Raw genomic sequence first — 22,108 nt, forward strand, 5'->3', positions numbered from 1 at the left:
GAGATAAATGGAGGGGGGGAGGGGGCGGGGGGGAAGGTAGCTGAGAATGGGATAGGTAGATGAAGGTGGGGGAGAAGGTGATAGGTTGGAGCGGAGGGTGGAGTGGATAGATGGGAAAGGTGATGGACGGATCTGGAGGGTGGTGTCGAGTTGGAGGCATGGGACTGGGATAATGTTGGGGGAGGGGAAATGGGGAAACTGGTGAAATCCACATTGATCCCGTGTGGTCGCAGGGTCCCAAGGCAGAAGAAGAGGCATTTCTTCCGCCAGGCATCGGGTGATAATAGTTTGGCGATGGAGGAGGCCCAGAATCTGCATGTCCTTGACAGAGTGGGAGGAGGAGTTGAAGTGTTCAGCCATGGGGTGGTGGGGTTGGTTGGTGCAGGTGTCCCAGAGATGTTCTCCGAAACAATCCACAAGTTGATCCTGTCTCCCCAACGTAGACGAGCCCATATTGGGTGCAACAGGTACAGTAGATGACATTGGTAGAGGTACAGGTACATTTCTGTCGGATGTGGAAGTCCTTTCTCCCCCCACACCTCCCCCCAACATTATCCCAATCCCAAGCCTCCAACTCAGTTCCTGATGAAGGGCTTGTGCCCAAAACATTGATTCTCCTGCTCCTCGGATGCTGCCTGATCTGCTGTGCTTTACCAGCACCACACTCTCGAATAAGAAAATAGAAGACTTGTTAAATGTTAGCTTATATCTGTTTCCACACTGGAGACAACAAAATACCCTCACTTCACAGGAATGTTAAAATTAGCCTGGGTAGAGACCAAATGTATTTAATTCAAGGTGAAAGAAAATATTGTGATTTATCACAAATCCATTTGTTTCCACCCATCAAAAAGAAACAGGTAAGTGAATCACAAATGCATGAGTCATAGCTTTCCCAATGCCCTCCAGATTTGCATTTGAAGATTGTAAATGCCATACCAATACTCAGGAAAGCAGGGAGATAGAACTAGATAACTACCCATTTACCAGTTTAGCATGAAAGTTATTGGACCACATCAATATGGTGGAATAACTGAGAGTTTGATCTGATGTTAGCTGGCCAAAGAGAGTTAGCATAGAGTTGTGAGTAGCAGGTCATGTCAGATTAATTTAGGTGAGCATTTTGGGCCGGCATGGTGGCTCAGTGGTTAGCACTGCTGCCTCACAGTGCCAAGGACCCGGGTTCAATTCCAGCCTCGGGTGACTGTCTGTGTGGAGTTTGCACGCTCCCCCTGTGTCTGCGTGGGTTTCCTCCGGGTGCTCCAGTTTCCTCTCACAGTCCAAAGATGTGCTGGTTAGGTGAATTGGCTGTGCTAAATTGCCCATAGAGTTCAGGGATGTATAGGTTAGGTGCATTAGTCAGAGGAAAATATAGAATAATAGGGTAGGGGGATGGGTCTGGATGGGTTGCTCTTCGGCAGTTAGGTGTGGACTTGTTGGGCCGAAGGGCCTGTTTCCACACTGTAGGGATTCTATGATTCTATGAGATCACTAGCATGGTGCATAGGAGATTGTCCATGGATGTTATCTGTATTAATTTGTAAAAGGCATTCAATAAGGTTCCACACATGTGATTATTAGTAAAACTATAAATACATAACTAAAAGCTACCTTCTGCCAAAGATTGATAATTGACAGGTAGGAAATAAAAAAGTTTGGGTGAAGGGATATATTCTCTGTTTAGCAGAATATGATAGGTTCTACTGGGCCATTGTATATTAATGATTTGAACAACAGAAAGTTGTATCTCCAAGTTGCCATTGTCACACAGTTAGGAGATGCAATAAATTGTGCAGATAGCATCAGGAAGTTAAATAGGGATGTAGATGAACCAGGGCAGTGGCCAAAACTATGACTGAATAAGGTTCACTGTGAGATCCTGCACTTTGAATATGAATTAAAATATTTGCTTCGCTGTGAAGGTCTCATTGTTGAGGCAGAGCAATGGGGTCTGGCCATCCATAAACATAAAGCACTGCATAGCTACAAAAAGTAATCCAGAACACTTGTAAACTGTTGGCTGTTAAAAATAGAGACATTGGAATTCAAATGAGGAATTGATGCTTGATGGTACAGAATCTTAGTCAGGCCCCATCTGGAATGCAGTCTTGGACAATAACCTTCAAGAAAAATATATTAGTCCGAAATGGTATACATTTGAACAAGTTGAACAAAATGATCAAACTTTAAGAACCTAAACATTTGAGACAAATTAAAACCAAGAAAAATTTACAAGTAAGAAATTCCTCCACAATATTTTTGCCTTCCCTTCCAACTCTTTTGGTCATAACTAATTAAGATGCCTATGTTTGAACTGAGATGGTACCAATAGTGCTAGGAAACAAGTTGTAGTTAGCCAGGCTGTCTTGACAAATTAATATGCGATTACCATGACTGTATCCTTTGTCCTCTTGCTCAGTTGTACCAACCTGCAATTGTAACTCCACTTCCGTCTTTTGCCACTTGAACAGAATCAAATTCTGGACATCATATTGAGGTTGTACAAGATATTGATGAGGCCTTTTCTGCAGTACTGTGTCCAGTTCTGATCAACTTGTTATGGGAAGACAATTATTAAGTTGGAGGGAGTTCACAAAAGATATACCAGGATGTTGCCAGAAATGGAGGGTTTGAATTGTAAGGGGAGACTGGATAGGCTGGGACTATTTTCACTGGAGAATAAGAGGTTGAGGAGTGCCTTTATAGAGGTTTATAAAATCATGAGAGACAGAGATAAGATGAATGGCAGGTGTCTTCTCCCTCGAGTGGGGGATGTCAAAACCAGGGGTATATTTTTAAGGTGGGAGGAGAAAGATTTAAAAAGACATGAGGGGCAATTTTATTTTGAGTGGTTCGTGCGTGGAATGAACTTCCAGAGAAAGTAGTAGATGCGGGTACAATTATGTTTAAAAGACATTTGGATAAATACACAAATAAGAAATGGAATATGGGCCAAGCGCAGGCAGGTGGCACTAGTTCAGTTTAGATGATGGTCTGCATGGACTGGTTGGACTGAAGGGTCTGTTTCTGTGCTGTACAACTCTATGGTGCATTTACCCTCCGCCCTCAACTGAATTTGTTCTCAGCTTTTGCAAATCTGTTTGAATTCCTCACTCACCCTAAATACAAGACATTTGATGAGAATCTGCATCGGTCCCAATTATCTATCTCCTTTTTGCAGCACTATGGAATGCCTTTTAAGGATAATTACATGACTCCACTTCCAGCAACAGAGAGCTACATGTCTAAGAACTGTGGATCAGAGAATCAGGTTTAGCATTTCAACCCTACCTTTGTTCCTATGCTCTCAGCAAGGCACTAACCATGAAATTACCACAACAATTTCAATAATACTTCCGTTCCCCTCTATTATGGGAATAAGGCAGGAAAGTGGAATTGAGATGTTCAGATCCTGAATGCAGGAGTAGATTCAAGGGGTCAAATACTTGACATCTGCTTCCATGTCTTATAGTTTTAAGACCTCTTCCTCATTCTGAGTAGCAACCCATAATATATTTTTTGGCTCTGCTCTACCCTAGTGTCTCAGTAAGTAAAACGGAACAATCAGACTGAGTCACAGCCTCTGCCTCCAGAACATTAATTCACTTGTGAACAATTCTCTTGACACCAATGAGCTTATCATTGTCATTTTGACAGAAACTTTGGTGAAGACACCTTTCCTTTTAGTGATACCACCCCTCTAGGCTATTATTTCACCACCTGCCTCACCCAAAGCACTGCACAGTATGGTGTGGCTCTCACCACGACACCCTGTGGTCTATCTTCCTAAACTTTTGGCACCTTTACCTTGAACATTGTATACTGATCAAGCCACTTTAATTTAAAATCCCTGTTCTCTTTCCTTCTGGATGCAGATTCAGCAATAGACTTCAAAAGTGAATTGAATAAACATAAGAAGGGAGAACAATTTCCTGTAATATGGAGAAAGAATGGGGTGGTGGGACTAAGGGAATTGATCTTCGGCAATATTGACACAGACTCAATGGGACAAATAGCCTCCTTCTACTCTGTAGCATTCGTTGCTCCCTCACTGAATATCTGCTGTTTCTATCTTCTGACCATCTTTACATGACTAAAATGTGTATTATTTAAATATTCAAATCTAATGGGGGTATACATCATGAAGGTTAACGTATTAGAGTCATAGAGATGTACAGCACGGAAACAGACCCTTCGATCCAACTTGTCCATGCTGACCAGATATCCCAACCCAATCTAGTTCCACCTGCCAGCACCCGGCCTGACTGTCTTACTACAGTTACTACACATACTACGTTATGTGGCCAAACGTCTTTGGAATTTAATAACATTATTTGTTTTTACGCTGCTCCCATTTCTATAAAATTCCATTTAGATATTTACCTGTTTCAATATGTTCTCCTTCAATTCTTCGTTGTTTTTTTTATTACACATAGAGTAGGACAGGTCAATAACTATTCTATTCTTGGATAGCAGAGGTAGACAGTACTCTGATAACTATCAGGCTGAAAAATAAATCTAACATTATGATAGGCAATCATATTGAACAAGCTTTATTTGTGGACATTTTGTGCCATTGCCCTGACATTCTGTGTTAACATTTAGCAAATCACATGTGGAAGTGATGGAAAAAAAAGCCACAATCCAGGGTGCCTTACTACGCGCAGCTCCAAATCATACTCCTTAAAAAAGTGATTGTAAAAGCATAGTTACACAAAAAGCTAATTGTGACAGCAGCTAGAATTAAGTAATACAATTGCATTTTTACTTTTGACAGCAAAGAAATACATATCCCCTAAAAACACAAAGAAGCTTAAATCTTTGCATTCCCAGAATGCAAAGCATAAATGAACTATTAACCTTGGCATGCCTACTTTAAGGTTGACACATCATGATTAGAGTTTCAACAAAAAAAATCAATAATGCTGATTTAAGGATTTGTGGGAGCTTTTAACATAACCTATGAGAAACAAACAAATGACCTCCAGAGAAGTTAATAAGTAACATATTTATCAAATTTTATAGCCATGGGGCTGTACCCAAATCAATAGTCATTCTACAAATACCTGAGTGCTCTGGGTATAAAACTATGGCAGGGTCAGTAAGGCACTTCGAAGAAAATAAAACCGAACTGATAAGAATGTTTTAATTTTAAGTTTGTGCTAGCTGCATTGACTTTATTTGTGTCCTTTGTATTCTATTTTAATGCGCATGCCTTTTATTAAAAGTTTTGAAAATTAAAATATGGAACATAATACTTGTGTTTATTAAAAGGCGTGTATTATGTTCCATATTTTAATTTTCAAAACTGGCAAGCATTTTCAAAGAAAGTCTTACAGAATGAAACAAAAAGCTAAAAATACTGTTCAAGCAAAGGACATTGTCAGCATGTGGATCTGTGGAACTTGTTTTAAACTTCTGGAAATCTGTTTGTGCACTTGATCAGTTCCCACTGTTATGTTTGTGCATTATTGTGGAAAAAGTACAAATTTAGAAGGACTGGATCCACTGTTAAGGAGGGGGAGGGTGTCAAATGCATTCTGTTTTCCGCCACCAGGGGCAAAGACATTTTTAGAACATATTAAACATGCGTGCAATCACATACATTAACATTTCAAATGAAGCAATAATTGTAACTATGAAGGCGTATCACCATATAATGCAACGGAAACTCTGAATCCACACCTTGCCTACACAAGATTAATCATTAGTTAATTAAATACCAAGTAATAAAGTTTTATTAAATTGTGCAGTATTTCCTATGGTAGTTGTCAACTGCTATAAGGAAAAGGGTCGCAAGGTAGGTGGTTGTAGATTCCATTTGTTAATAAAAATGGCCCAATATATTGGGGATCTGTTATATGCCCATGATCTTAAAGTCAAACTGAGCTGAAGAAAAATATTTTGAAACTGCAATGCAAAGTATAAAAGATTTTTTTAAAAATTTGTACTCTTAATTCCAAGACACATTCACTGTTATCGCTCTTTGATGTGCATTCTGTATCTCTGTAGAGCAGATTGCTCTCTCTAGCGCCCCCATTTAGACTGATCAACATGAACTGATGCTTGAAATCTACTTAAGTGCTTTGTAAATGAGCAATTATCTCTTGAACCAGCCTTTACTTGGCTGCATGTATTTGAAGAATGTTCTGAATTCTCCCTATTCTTAAAATTCATTTAAAGAAAGTAATGGGAAAAAGCAAAGGACGTTAGCAAAATCTGAGAGGGCAGAAGTATGAGATGATGCAGAAACAAATGTGATTAGGATGAATTATCTATAACCACTAAAAAAAGATTGATTTGTATCTTTGAAAGGTGATACGATGTCTGGGTTTTCTTGCAAAAACATTTGCTGTTAGGTGTTAGCTATTTAGACACATCAGCGTTATTAATTCTGGGATTCAATAGTTATTCATTGAGCTTTTCACTTTCTCTGGAAATGTCCCACTTTTTTACAAAAATTGCAATGGTGTGATAAAGCTGAGCATTGCTTCTGCTTGTGTCTTTTCATATTTGGAACAGTAGCTTCTAATATCAAAAGATTTAAAGAGATTTAAAGGTGACTGTCTGTGGAGTTTGCACAGAAACCCTGTTTCTGCATGGGTTTCCTCCCACAGTCCAAAAATGCTCAAGTTAGGTGGATTAGCCACAGTGCCCAGAGATGTACAGGCTAAGTGGTTGAGCCATGGGAAATGCAGGCGTAGGGGTGTTGGAATGCTTTTCAGAGGGTGAGTGTGGACTTGATGGACTGAATTGCCTGCTTCCACACTGTAGGAATTCTATGCGTGTCCTTGAGCAAGCTGGCTTGTGTCCTATCAGTCACTTGTGGTGTTTTCAAATCTCAACTTCGAATACTACCTGGATTATTCTTTCCAATGTGAGAACCTTTAGATCTCTGAAAGCGATATGCCAGAAACTCCAACGACAATTCTGTCTCAAGTTGAAATCTGGTTGCATATTACTATCATCACAAAATTCTGGCAATTCTGTGAAGGTGATTAAAAACATTGTCAATAGCTTCTCCAAGGAGCTGTATTCTTTAGTTAAATTGTACTGTCTCCATTAAATTATTTGTACTTGGTACAGAGTAATTGTCAAATGTTCTTACAATATCAAAGGTATCTGTCTCTTCTACATTTTCTCATTTTAAAACATGGTCTGTAAATAGACCAACAAAATTAAATGTATTGACTGTTCCTCATTGAATTTTTTTGAGTAACACACACACATACAACATATATGTTTGTGGGGTGAATTTGTACTTGCCGAGTTACATTGTACTTTGCTCAAAAACTACATGAATCCATGTAAGACTCTGTTAACTCATTTTTTTTATTAGAATCAGTCTGAATGCTATGGCACATACAACAGCACACAGGGGGCTAACACCTTCAACACATTATCTGGAATGACACCAATTGTTAAAGTTAACCTGAAAACGTAATTTTTTTAAAAGGTTTTGTGATTTACATATGAAAGAAGTGAAACTAACATGGTCATTCTAACAGATGAGAGACTTAAAACACAATCAAGGTATTTTTCAGTGTATAATGTCAGTTACATCACACTGTAAACTTTTGATATAAATTCTGTGTCTTACAATTGTGTACTCCACAATCACCGATGAAGGAGCAGCGCTCTGAAAGCTAGTGCTTCCAATTAAACGTGTTGGGCTATAACTTGGTGTTGTGTGATTTTTAACTTTGTCCACCCTAGTCCAACACTGGCATCTCCAAATCATCGCTAATAAGGCTTTATCATCTCTTAATCAGACATTTCCCTTAATTACTGTTAGAGTTGAAAAGTTCTGACTGTTTCAATATTGTCCCTCATTTTTGCAGTAAATATTGCTTTCAATCATATATAGATAGAGAAATTCTTTAAGCTGCAGATGCTCTGGAGGAAAATCTTTTCCTTTTGACCAACCTCTGTGGTTGTCACAACTTTGAGCCCTTTCAGTTTCTTCCCCATTTTGTATTGAAAAACATCACACTGCTAATGTTTCTCGAAGAAATATTTACAGTTCAACAATATAAGTTTTATTTTCTTCTTCCAAAGTGTTTTAAATGAACTCTTCTTTTGTGTTCAAGTTTCCATGCTCATTAATCTGTTTATATTGTTACTTGCCCTATTTTCTCAATGTACCTCCTTTTCTTTAAGAAAACCTTCTTGCAGTAATTGCTGCTTTTTTCAAAATGACAAAAAAAATTATGTTAAAAAATCACACAACACCAGGCTATCGTCCAACAGGTTTATTTGGAAGCACTACTTTTCGAATTGCGGCTCCACAGCCATGTGACAAAGGAGCCGGGCTTCAAAAGCTAGTGTTTCCTAATAAATCTGTTGGACGATAACCTGGTGTTGTGTGACTTGTAACTTTGTCCACCGCAGTCCAGCACCTCCAAGTCAAAAAACATTATGACAATCCTTTTTTGCTTATTATAACAATTAAACCTTCTCTTAGCTTCTCAGTCCAGAATTTTCCTTTCATTTACCACTTGAGACATTGGGCTCATTTTGAGCATGAGTTTACAGTTCAGCAACTAAAATATTCTCATACAGAATTGGTAACAAGCACAGAACTCTTAACAATTTTGGACAAATGCTTGTTACTTTATGTCCTGATGGATGGAACCTCAGTTAACCCTTTCTGGTACTAACTGAATACAATGAGTTTTTAAAAAAATTTAATTGCTAAATAAAGCAATCAGAAATGTTCTGACCAATCCAGAATTCTACTCCAGTAAAGACCTGCTGGTTCAGTTAAACCTTGTGCTCTTCATCTTAAACCTGTTTAGTCATCAGGAAAAGCCTTCATTGAAAATATCAAATAAACTTAAAATATGTTATTTAAACTTCTGCCAGGAACTTTCTCCTCTACAATTAATTATGTAGGTAATCATCAGCAAGCTCATTGACATACAAAGCTTCTTCCTGAAGTAAAATACTATGAAAATTCTGTCGCGTCACAACATATAAAATAAATAATTGTGAATGAGCACAATCCATTCACCCACAATATCCTCGATAGAAACAAGGGACCCAAAGGATATTTCAAAAGAACACTCAAGAAACAAAGTAATTCATTGATGAGTTTCAATTATCTTAAAAAAAACTTATTCTACATGAGTGTGGTAATAGAAGTGATAATCATCCAGACTCATTAAAGTTTCAATACCTGGAACTGCAAAGGACTTGAGTGGATCAACTCAGTGAGATTGATAGCCGAGAGCAGACAGCTAGAGTTGGCGATCAAGCTGTGGCTCAGGTGTTTCAAAAGAGTAATGATTTTCTGGGCCCTCCATATGAATCAAGCCTGCTCCACCATTCAATTAGATCATGGCTATTCCAATCTTAACCTCAACTCTACATTCCTGCACACTCTGATAATCTTTCAACCCTTTAATAAACTGGTGTTGTGTGATTTTTAACTTTGTACACCCCAGTCCAACATCAGCATCTGCAAATCATGACTCCATGTAATAACAGTGCCAAAAGTATGTAGTCTGTTTTTCTGTTGAAGGTTGTCTCGGGAATATTTACCTCGTGCTTGCCTCTCTCTATGGTCTGTGACAGCTTCCAGACCCCAGCTTCCCTGTGTCAATCATCAGCCAGAATTCTGGCACTGCGACCTTCGGCTCCTGTATGTAAGTCTCAGTTGGAGTTTTCGAATTCATCGAGGACAATTACTTCATTAAGGTTTTCATTGGTGGCCTCAATTTAAAGTGTCTGTATCCACAGATCAAAAGTGAGCTGCTTACTGCATTCTAGGCCTGGTCAGACTATCGCTTGAGCATGTGGAATTTTGACTACATACTTTTGGCACAGTTATGACATGGGGACAGATAGCCAAATCAAATCAGCCTTTCTACCTCTGTATTTGGAGCATAGTAAAATTAAACCTTTGAATGCTCCCATATAGTCACTGCAATGGTTTCTAACCATACTTTTAATTACCAATCCTAGACTTTGCAAGTAATTATTTTCCAGATTTCGTACTACAAACAAAAGCTTAACTTTTTATGAAATACACAATACCTTTAGCAGATGGAAAATTAACAATATAGTAAGCTAATTTAATGAATGTGCTTTAAAGATTTATTTTCAGCTGCCTTTCACACAAAAGATAGACAAACAAGCACAATTACTGGATAAATGAAATAAAAAACAAGCTAGATTATTGAAATAGCTTTCACATTACACTGTTTCACATGTATAAATAGGTTTCACAGGGTGGAGTGGTGGTTCAAAAGTTAGCACTGAAGCCTCACAGTGCCAGGGACCCAGATTCAATTCCAGCTTCAAGTGACTGTGTGGAGTTTGTACATTCTCCCTGTGGCTGTGTGGATTTCCTCTGGGTTTCGTCCCACAATCCAAAGATATGCAGGTTAGGTGAAATGGCCATACTAAATTGCCCATAGTGTTCAGGGATGTGTAGGTTAGGTGCATTTGTCAGGGTAATGGGTTCGGGTGGGATACTCTTCAGAGGGTCGGTGTGCACTTGTTGGGCCAAAGGGCCTGTTTCCGCACTGCAGAGATCCTAAGAAATGTAGACTTCTTGGCTGCTTTTCTGAAACATTGATCAAGGTCACCTTCTCGTTTCACCCTGGCAAAGGGATGAATACTTCTAACCTAGCTTTTCTCCCTTTGGGCTTCTGGAAGCTGGTGTAAAAGATTAGGCAGGGAACTTACAAATCTTCATGTTGTCTCAGCAGCAACCCAGAACCATCTTGCAGAAAACATAGTTAACAAAAAACAACTTTAATTCTGGTTCTATCCTGATCAACTCTTCTTCAGGCTTCAATTACCATTCAACAACTTTCATCTGCTTGAATTTGGGATGTCTTCCAGACTTGCCAGAACCAATTCCCAGGTACTGATCTTATGAATAAATAACCAACGTTTGCTATCTGTTTAAACACAATGCTCTTCCTGGGTTGCTGTGCCTATTAGACCATTTTAAATCAAGGCCCAGCCTACAATTAACCTCCAGGCCTGACCTCCGAAACAAACAAAAAACGTGTTTAATGTGTTCATTTCTGTTTGTCACAAATTGTCCCAAAGTTCACCAGTCATTTCCAGCTGATTATTTTTATTATTTTATCAAATTTAAATTCGAACAATAAAATATTAGTTAGGATTCTAACAGCACAAACTGGTATGCATTTAAAATAGCTCCTTTTTCTGTTTAATAGCCAGTGACATACTCCTCAGTTGGTGACAGTAAACTTTATGAGCTTTCCCTGGCTGCATGCTCTGTGACACCAGTGGCTAACAGTGGATGGATCACCTTAACTGCTGCACTTATCTTTCAAAAGGGATGAAGAAGCTGTCCACATTTTCTTCATCAGAACCTAGGGATTTAATGGGGCAAACCTGAATATTTCAGCTCTTAATTCTGAGTGAAGCACACTCCAACCTGCCTTCATTCCATTTTCTCAGATTGAACTGTCTCCGTTGGAACTCTCTTTTTCAGAATTTTCTTTTTTCCTTTTTTCCTGACTCTCTCTGTCTTTCTCTCTCCATTCTGTTCCTGGAATTCGCTTTCCTGTTTTTTCTGTTGGAATTTTAATTCTAATCTTGGCTGATCCAGCTTTAACTTGACTGTTTTATTCTCTTAGTTTCTACTTTAGAAGGTCTGAAATCCATTTCACAAATTTGGCTTCCTGGTTTGCAGGCTGATCTCTACCTTTCCTTTTAAGTCTTCTAAGGACAAGGCTTTTAAATTCTCATAACTTAATTCTCATTTTGTTCTGGTGTATGAAAACATCATTATCTTAATAATTTTCATCTTAGAGGCTCAAGAAAATAATTTGACATTTATTAAAAGCAGCTTTAAAAAGAAAGATTTATTTTCCCCATTCGAATTCTTTAATTAGTCATTGGGTTGTAATTAGACCACAGACGTCTAAATTTGTTATGATCTGTTGAGGAGGGGGTGATCAGTTCTCTTCTTTTTAACTGCTCTTGGTCCCAATGAATATTTATAATTCAATTTTTTAACATGCAGCTCTCACACTTCAGCTAAACTTAGAAAACCAGATCAAAAAATGATAGAAACCCAAATTCCAAGGTTGTCTTGAGTGAAAGAGAATGTTTGTTTACTATCTTTTAGACATGAGAAAAATAAGTAAGTATGAGAGCAAACACATACATAAGCACAGCTAATCCATTTTGAAATGAACTGACTGGGGTGAAAGGTGTCTGTACAGAAAGGTAGGTAAAAGCAGTTTGAGCTTGAAGTTTTTAAGAGTCCTTGGGTTACAAGGGTGAATCGTGAGTTACCTTGTTACCCTGTTTTTCAGAAGTGGTGAAATTTGCAGACAAGCATAATTTTTCGATGAATGGGCGTTTTTTCAAATTGCTTTTCCAACCGCACTGTGATAGACAGTGAGAAAGGAGCTGTCAGTGTCCTTGCTGTTACCAGCTCATTTTTCTCCCTATCTTCTTTGTAGCTCAAAGACTGCTGTTGCTATAGTGATCCTATGTGTCCATTTACTGTTTCATTCCAACCTTGGATAGCTGTCCTGATGAAGGGCTTCTGCCTGATACGTCGATTTTCCTGCTCCTCGGATGCTGCCTGACCTGCTGTGCTTTTCCAGCACCACTCTGCTCCAAAAACCTTCGATAGCTGTAGGCAACCATTCGTGTCTCAATATGTGAATTTATCACGAAACAGTGAGTAAACCAACAGGTGCGAATTTCAGAACATCTCACTGACTGTCAGTACCTCTTGATTAAAATGGTAACTATAGCATAGCCAGTTTCACATATTCCATGTGGGTTGCTTGGTCTTCACAAAAGCCATTTTAGGGCAGTACTTTCCTTTTCAAAAGTCCCTCTGAGTCTATGAAAGTCTGAAGTATTAATGTTAAATGCTGAAAACTGAATATTGACAGTCCATTTTTAGTCTAATCCTAATACAGGTTTCTATAGATTAATGTCACTATTTAACAAAGTGATTCAGACTTATTTGTTACCAATAGTTCCAGTAGCTGTGGACTGGATTAGCCAAAGAACATTCAGTTTTGACACAATAGTTAACATGTTTGGAAATGGGTGAACTGTTGAAAAGTATAGGCGAAGGTGAGGACTGCAGCTGCTGGAGATTAGTCTCGAAAGTGTGGCACTGGGAAAGCACAGCAGGTCAGGCAGCATCCGAGGGGTGGGAGAGTTGATGTTTTGGGCAAAAGTCCTTCATCAGAAATGAAGCTGTGAGCGTAGTGCCAAGTTGGAAGGTTGGATCTGGGATAATGTGGGGGGAGGGGAAATGAGGAAACTGATGGGGTTGGAGGGCCCCAAGGCAGAAGATGAGGCATTCTTCCTCCAGGCGTCTGGTGGTTAGGGAGTGGCAATGGAGGCAGCCCAGGACATGCATGTGCTTGGCGGAGTGGGTGGGGGAGGTGAAGTGTTCGGCCACAGGGCAGTGGGGTTGGTTGGTGTGAATATCCTGGAGATGTTCTCTGATGAGGTCTGCGAGTAGACGTCCTGTCTCTCCAATGTAGAGGAGACCGCATCGGGAGTAACGGATACAGTAAATGACATGTGTGGAAGTGCAGGTGAAACTTTGATGGATGTGGAAGGTTCCTTTGGGGCCTTGGATGGAGGTGAGGTGGTGAGGTGTGGGCGCAGGTTTTGCAACTCCTGCAGTGGAGTCATGGTAGAATGCAATAAACCCACTCAGCAGAAGCCCATTTGTTTGTTATTGAAGTTTGGCGCGTTATAGGAGGTATGAAGATGATGACCATCCAGAAGACCTGAAAAAGATGGTATAGAAGAAGTATATAATGTACAAAGAATCTTAACTTCTCCTGTAATAATGGATTTGCTTTTCAATTTGAAATTTAGCAAGCAAAAACAACGAGTCAAGTATCATGATCTAAATGTGATTGAAAGGAATAAAATGTCCAAACATAAGAGTGCACCAGCAAGTGGGGTCAGTGTCGGGAAAAGTGGATGAAGGAATAAATGAAACGTTTTTTAAAATCTGAATTCATGCAGCATTCATAGAAAATAGGTTAATTGACTTTTCACATTTTTTTCATGCGCTGGAGACATCACTGGGAGATTCAGTATTTATTGCCCATCCCTAAGTTCCCTTAAACTGAATTGCTTGCTGGGGCATTTCAGAGGTCAGGTAATAATGAACCACATAGCTTTCCTTCCTGATGTAAGAATGGCAGATTACTTTCCTGAAAGGACAATAGGAAACCAGATGGATGTTTGCAATAATTGATGTTAGTTATTGTGGCCACTGTGACTCAGAGTAATTTTATATTGTAGATAAACTACTTGAATTAAAATGCCGCCAGCTGCTATGTTATTCCAGTAACATTACTACTATGATTCTATCTCCCTTCAGTTAGGAACAGAAAAATAGAAATAAATGGATTACACAAAATGGATAATATAACTATTACAGATGACTGAATAGAATACTTGCCATTTCAGGAATATGGCAGAAACTCTTTTGGGGTATCTCTTTTGATAAAGGATGAAATTAACATGCTCATGAGCTCAAAAGATCAAGGGATGAAAGGTGTAAAACTAATTTGCCTGAAGATAAGAAATAGCAAGGGAATGAAGTACCGAGTGAGAGTAGTTTCCCTAATAGTAGCTGCACTTTGGACAGAACATAACCAAGAAATAGTGTAGGCTTGTAAGACACGGTTTGCAATAATGCTGGCAACTTCAATCTTGATCTTAAAAAGAAACGCTCGCTTTTATATATTGCTATTCATGATTATCAGAGGTCCAAAGGTGCTTTACATATAATGAAATACTTTTTGAATTGTAGTGACTGATACTACATTGGAAACAACTGGACAAACCAACTGGCAATGAAGATCATCTTATTTGGGATTGTTTCCTAAATCTATATCCTGTGGTACCAGCCAGCAATCAGACTGAAACCCAGTATCTGTAAGATCCCAAGTGAAGAATGGAAGGAGGCAGAAACCAAGAACCACTTGGCCGGTTAGTCCAATATTTGATATTAAAACCATTCCAGAATCAATTATTGATGAGGCAGTATCAGGACATTTAGAAAATCATACTGCAATGAAGCAGAGTCAGCACGCGTTTAAGAAAACTAAATTGTGTCTGACGGATTTATTAATTTGAGAATGTAATGAGATTTGGCTAAGTAACAGAAAACAAAGAACAGGGATGAATGTCATATCCAGTTGGCAAATTGCAACAACAGTGGGATGCCATAAGAATCAATGCTGGAGACTTAATTATTTGTAGTCTATGTTAGTAAATTGGATGAGGGAACCAAGTGAAATATGATCAAATTCGTTGGATCATACAAACGGGAAAGCAAATGCCATGGAAGGCATAAGAGTCTCGAATAGCAAAGGAATATTCGCAATTGAGCAAAGGTTTCCAAAATGGAGCATAATCTGGGAAGCAAGTAGAAACAATAGAAAAAACAATATTATTTAAATGGAGATAGACAATAAAATATTGTTGCACTCGAAACTATTTTGATAATTGAATCAAAGAAAGTTTATCTGTGGGTATCAAAAACAAATAGTAAAGCAATTGTAATGTTTGACATCTTTTTGCAATGGAGATAAAATATTAAATGTAAGGAACTCTTGCTGCAATCAAACAGGCATTGATGGAATCAGATCTCAAGTACTACATGCAGTTTTGGTCTTCTGATTTAAGGAGGAATAATCGTGCTTTTGAGACAGTTGATGTAAACTTCACTGGGCTGATTATTATGTTAAAGGGGTCGTATTATGTGGAAAGTTTGAACTAGTTGGGATGACACTTACTGGAATTTAAAAGTGCATGAGGTGATTTTATCTTAGGTACTGAGAGGACTTGACAGAGTAAATGCTGAGAAGAAATTTTACCCTTAGATCAATCAGAACTAGGTGTCATCATTTCAGAGAAAGGTTAAGACAGAGATTTTTTTTCCTCTCTGTTAAATGGTTGTGAATCATTGGAATTCTGGACCCCAGAGGCTGAACCATTTAACATATTCAAGACGGAGAGAGATAGATTGTTGAACTATAAGAGAATTGAGGGTTATAGGAAACAGTCAGGAAGGTGGCGTTGAAGACGGATCAGATCTTACCAAATGGTAGAAAATGTTCAGAGGCATGTATGCCTTATTTCTGTTTTTAACTTATGTCTGTAAATTCAACACGTTATTCAGAACAAATAATTAAAGCTGAACCCAGAAGTGAAAGTATATACCTAGCAAAGATTAAACAGACTTGGGACTTGATTCTCTAGGACAGAAGAGATTGAGGGGTGATTATTAAAGGGATTGATATGGCAAACATGAGGAAATATTTCTAGTTCATGAATATAAGATAGTAATTAATGAATCCAATTAAGAATTGAAGAAAAACTTGTTATACAATGTATGGAATGTGTTACCACATGAAGTATTTGAGTTGATGAGTATAGGTAAATGGAAGCAAGGTACACACATGAAGGAGAAAAGAGTAGGTTGTTTTGTTCAACTTACATGAGGAGGCTTGTGTGGGTCATTAGTCTGTTTTTTGTGCTGTAAATACTATGTAGCACTCTATAAATACCAGCATAATAATAACTCTGGTATTTCTGCAATAGTGAGAGAGGGACACTTGTAACAGATGCTTTTACCCTCATGACTACTGCCTCTGATCTATTTTTATTGTAACTGTTGTTCTCTTAAGTTGCAGTGTGTGTTAGATTGACTGCATTTGGGTAACCTCTGCTTTTGTTACAATTGTCTTGAAGATTTGTTTAGCATCAATATATTTATGCTTTTATCAATGAAAAATACATCATGGAACTTGCGAGTTAGTTGTTACATGTAACTTAAGTGGGGAAGTTTTTAATTATTTTAGTCAGATTCTAACTTGCCCCCATTAATGTCACTAGACAATGACCTCGATTATTCCGTACCGATAACAATAACGGCAAGCAATGATGGAAACTGTTTTTTTTTTCATAAAGGAGCTCTTCAATGTCTTTGTTTTGACATTTAATCCTAAATGTAAAACAATTCATTATGCAAAAAAATTTAACTACCGGTTATTCAATAGAAATTCAAGCAAGATAAGGATTCTGGAAAAGAATGTATGCTTCCTGTGTCCTTGTCACAACCAGTTCCTCCAAACTTGCAGGTCATCTTTTCCGGATGTACTGCGTGCAACTCACACACATAGAGAACCCATAGCCCAGTCAGGCACCTTATACCCATTTTCAGACATGAGCAGGAACAAATTGAATGGTTTTATTATTGGAGACAGCTCCCGTCTTTACATGCCCACCACCAGTCCAAAGTGCACCCCCATCTGTTTTTGAGACTTGGCAGCCATGTTCATATTCCTTCATATGGTGATTCTTGCCACAGCTTGGGAAATTCTTCTACTAGGAAATGCGAGCAATTTTTATCTTTTCCAAGTTGAACCTTAATTCTAGGCGGTTACTGTGACTTCTCCAGGATATAATCAAACACTCTCCCGCTCAGGATTTCTGTTAGAAAATATATCTATTCTCGATTGATCGCCTTTCTGATTCTACCATTGCATTTTATTCCCCAAAACAATTAATGCTAATTTAACCAGGAAGGTTAATACAAGCAAAGTATATTGTTGTGACTAAAGTTGTTTTCACTCTGAAAGGGTCCCTGAGATGGGAGAGTAACACTGAGTGCAATGACTTGATTCAGGTGAGGAACCATCGGTCAGATTACTGCAATTGAGAAAAACTGTTGCTCTTCAGACCTGAGTCCAGCCACGAGATCATGAGAAGCTGATATACATGTATTTGCATCTCATTAACGACCCTACTTATTTGATTAACTTGCTCTTCCCATTTAACTTCTGCCCAAGAGATACTTGATGCTTCAGAAACTTGGCTGCTGAAACCAAGGATGTACCTGTCAACTTTACTCTTCTGCCTCCAGTCTGGGTGAGTATGCAGTTTCCTCTGTTGGAACCTTTCTCAATGGCTATTGTCTTCACTTTGCTGTAACCTCTACAACTGCTGTAGGTTCCTCCTTGGGATTTAAGGCTGGGTATGTCCCTCATTCATTGGTCCACCCAACTGGAGAATGGCAAAAGACTAAGCTTCACAGGTGGCCTGTCAGTAGACAGAGTCAAGCAGCAGCTTTTGTTTCACCGATGGTACCTTAGTACAGAAAGCAAAGCAGGCAGTTCACAGAAGAGTGGAAGACCTTTGTATAGGAGGTGAATCAGGAGCATGTGACTGCAGCAAACAATGAGGTGTCAATGTGACATGTTGCTGTATTGCTCGATGCTGCATCCGTATCAGAGGTGGTGCATGGTCCAGCACTTTAAGGGACAAACCCAGTGCTATGTGCTTAACAGCATAGCAATGTGTGAAGCAAGTAGGACATTTGCGAGAGGTGGCCAAGGGTGGAATATTGTCAGGCAGGGAATATTGTTACCGTAAGTCCAGAGGCTGGACCATTTCTTGTCAGCAGGATAGGCCATGCTCGGTCAGTCAGGTTGGGCCAAATCAAATCTGGAGATCAGTTCCATTTCACACCTGTGTCCATGATGGATGTTCAGCATAATCAAGCCCATTCCATGATGTCTGGTCTGTCGGGTTGTCTGGCAAAGACTCTCTAGGGCATGGCCTGCCAGTAAGGTGCGAAAGGAGTGGGGAAGGGGCTGTACGTTATCTTTTGGGAGTTCCTACGAGTGTCGCTGAAGTTGTAGGTAACTTGAAACTGGAGGTTGACTAAGTTGTATTTACTAGCTGAGGGAATAATTACAGTCGTGGAGTGGGGAAGGGTCAATTGAAGACAGTAGGGTAGCATCTGGTAGGAAAGGGAAGGGGATAGGGTGGTCTTGGAGTTGGGGGGAGTTTAAGAAAAGTCAACTCACTCTGACCTCAAGACACAGAAATCACAGTGGCAGAAAGGGCATCAGGACCTCGCTGGTCAGAGTCTCTGGGGGTAAAATGTGTACATTGGTGGAAACATAAAACTGATTCAACTGAAATGATGGGAGGGTTAAAGGCCATTTGGGTATTGGGAAGTATAGAGTGAGAGGATAGTGTGGATCATCAGCAAGTCTGTAACTCACATTAATGAATATAAATTCTCAAAATAGCAATATGAAAATGATCTGCACAAGGAACCATCAACACCAACAGCGCAACACCACTGCAAGATCATCCTGCATTGATGAGTAGTTTGTGCAGGGAAGGGAATGACTCAATAGTGCTTTATGTAGTCCAGACCAATCTGAAGGACACTGGTTTAATTCTCCATCCTTTAGAGCTAAAGGATTGGAATTGGAGGCAGGACCAGGAAAAACAAGCAGGGCTAGAAAGAGAGTAACGTTTTCTTGAAGAATAATGCAGTATTGGTGGGGGTGAGGTTGTGATGGAGAAGATTGTTAGCTGCAGAAATGTTGTGCTGAAAGAAAGGCCAGTGACAGAACAGCTGGGATATTGAAAATGAAGTTAGAAGTGAATTGGGAAAGAGTTCTGTTTTTCTTCGGGAAGAGAGAAAGAAGGAAGTAAGTTTGGAGAAAATATATGGGAGTGGAGAATGATCCAAGGAAGTGACTAGGGATGGTCTTACTCCTGATTGGTACCCAATGTAAGTGGTGAGACCACGTGAGATGTCAAAACCACATTTGGATGCATTGTTAAGGGATACGGGCCGAAAGATACGGGCCGAGGAGTGGTTCGGAGGGCAGTGATATCACAGGAGAGACAGTATGATACATTGAGTTCAGTTTCTTTTGGGTGGGTGTGATTTAAGACAGCTTACCCTCACAGAGGCATGAGTGTGGGAGGTGAATTTTACCAGAAACAGAAAGTACAAGTGATTTTTTTGTTGTTGTTTCAGAAGGATAACACCATTTTCCCATAAGATCACGAGACAGGAGTTTCAATCATGGAGCGCTGATGGACATCATACAAGGTCTGGAAATATTTCTAACTACAAACACAGAGCCTTTCATCTATTTCCATAGTCTCATTACTTACTGTAAACTTATCATATTATAAAGTGTAACCAGAAATGACTTCCACCAATTAATGTCAACCTTAGTCAATAACATAAACATTAAATTGGAAAGTAGAATGTTGTTATTGCTGAATTGCTGTGAACTACCTCTGTAACCATATTCATTCATCATTTATCATTCTTCAGTTGATAAATAATTGCTAATTTTCTGATATTGATAATTGTCAAGAAAGGATTAATTCAGTAATTTGTGCAGATCCTGATGGAGATTTGTAGTTTATGTTTAAGAACAAAGAACATTACAGCACAGGAACAGGCCCTTCAGCCCTCCAAATCTGTGCCGATCCAGATCCTCTATCTAAACCTGTCGCCTACTTTCTAAGGATCTGTCCATTCATGTATCTGTCTAGATACACCTTAAATGACAACATCGTGCCCACCTCCTCCACCTCCCCTGGGAGTGCATTCCAGGCACCCACCACCCTCTGCATGAAGAAATTTCCGCATATCTCCCTTAAACCTTTCCCGTCATCCTGAACTCGTGACCCTAGTTATTGACTCCCCCACACTGGGAAAAAGCTTCTTGCTATCCACCCTGTCTATATCTCTCATGATTTTGCAGACCTCAGTCAGGTCCCCCCTCAACCTACATCTTTCTAATGAAAATAGTCCTAATCTACACGATCTCTCTTCATAGCTAACCCTCCATACCAGGCAATATCCTGGTGAACCTCCTCTGCACCCTCTCCAAAGCATCCACATCCTTTTGGTAATGTGGCAACCAGAACTGTATGCTGAAAGGTCAACATAGGACAGTTAAGACAGTGAATCACATCAACATATTTGTTCAATGACATAAACCACACAGCAAACCACAGTTCCTTAATGACAAGTTAAAGTGAGGAATAAGGTTCTATACCCCTTATAACTTTAGCTTCACCATGTCCCTTCCTGGCCATGTCATTCATGTGTGTCAGGGTAAGATGCCCAGAGCATAGGAATGCAATTCTTAATCTGCCAAGCTAGAGTCACATCAGAACCTCTAAAGAGAAGTGCACATCAGATTTCTTCCTCTCCGTTCTAAAGAAGCGTTACTGGACTCAAAACATGAATGAATTAGAATTAGAATCCCTACAGTGTGGAAACAGGCCTTTCAGCTCAACAAGTCCACACTTGACCCTCCGAAGAGTAACCCACCTAGACCTATTCCCCTACTTATTATTTTCCTTTTTCCCCTGACTAATGCACGTAACCTACGCATCCCTGAACACTATGGGCAAGTTAGCTTGGCCAATTCACTCTAACCTGCACACCATTGGACTGTGGACAATTCGGCTTTCTCACCACAGATACTGTCAGATCTGCCGAGTTTCTTCAGCAATTTTTATTTTCATTTCAGATCTCCAGCCTCAACAGTTCTTTTTGTTTTATTTTCTTCCTCTAGCTTCATCCATGTGTCCTTCCTGCAATCTGTCCTGATGCCATTTAATAATGAACTGGAAGAATGACAGGCCATGCCTCTTACTTTGGCACATCTATAAGTAGAAAAAGACTTATAATAAAAAGTGTCAGAGGAATGATACATAAACTCATATTCTAATTTCTTTCTCAAATTGAATGTCAAAAAATTTCAATTTTTACAAATTTACTAAGTTTTGCAACAATAAACAAGAACAATAATCTCGGGTTTAGATCAGAGTGGTGCTGGAAAAACACAGCAGGTCGGGCAGCATCTGTGGAGCAGGAAAATCGATGTTTCGGGCAAAAGCCCTTCATCAGGAATCTGGCCAAGCATCACTTCCCAGGATGGTGAAAGCCTTGCTGCAAAACATCCATCACTATCACTATCCCCGAACTTGGATGTACAGAACATAATTTCAAAATTTGATGACAACACAAAACTTGAAAGTATGGTTTGTGGAAATGATCTTGATGGTTTCCAGAAGAACAGGCAGACCAATGGAATGGCCAAACACGTGACAGATGAAATTTAATGCAGAGAATTGTGAAATTATTTATTTTAATAGGAAGAATAAGGGGGAGCGATACAAAGTAAAGTACACAATTCTGAATAGAGAGTGGGAATAGAAAGGACCAGGAGTACATGTGCATATTTTGTTGAAGGTGGCAGAGCAGTAATAAAGATGGGAT

At 39.3% G+C, this 22,108-nt stretch overlaps 1 long non-coding RNA gene across 1 annotated transcript in view; it reads left to right on the forward strand.

Annotated features, from left to right (window-relative positions):
• The window catches only part of LOC122549356, a 154,413-nt gene extending 132,734 nt beyond the window's left edge, over positions 1-21,679 (forward strand). Inside the window, exons 2-5 of the long non-coding RNA XR_006311502.1 lie at positions 14,798-14,976; positions 17,844-17,922; positions 19,838-19,912; positions 21,402-21,679. This is a non-coding gene — a long non-coding RNA (uncharacterized LOC122549356). The remainder of the gene's footprint in view (positions 1-14,797; positions 14,977-17,843; positions 17,923-19,837; positions 19,913-21,401) is intronic.
• The last annotated feature ends 429 nt before the right edge of the window (positions 21,680-22,108 follow it).

The sequence above is a fragment of the Chiloscyllium plagiosum genome, chromosome 4, assembly GCF_004010195.1.
Source record: "Chiloscyllium plagiosum isolate BGI_BamShark_2017 chromosome 4, ASM401019v2, whole genome shotgun sequence".
Taxonomy (NCBI): Eukaryota; Metazoa; Chordata; class Chondrichthyes; order Orectolobiformes; family Hemiscylliidae; genus Chiloscyllium; species Chiloscyllium plagiosum.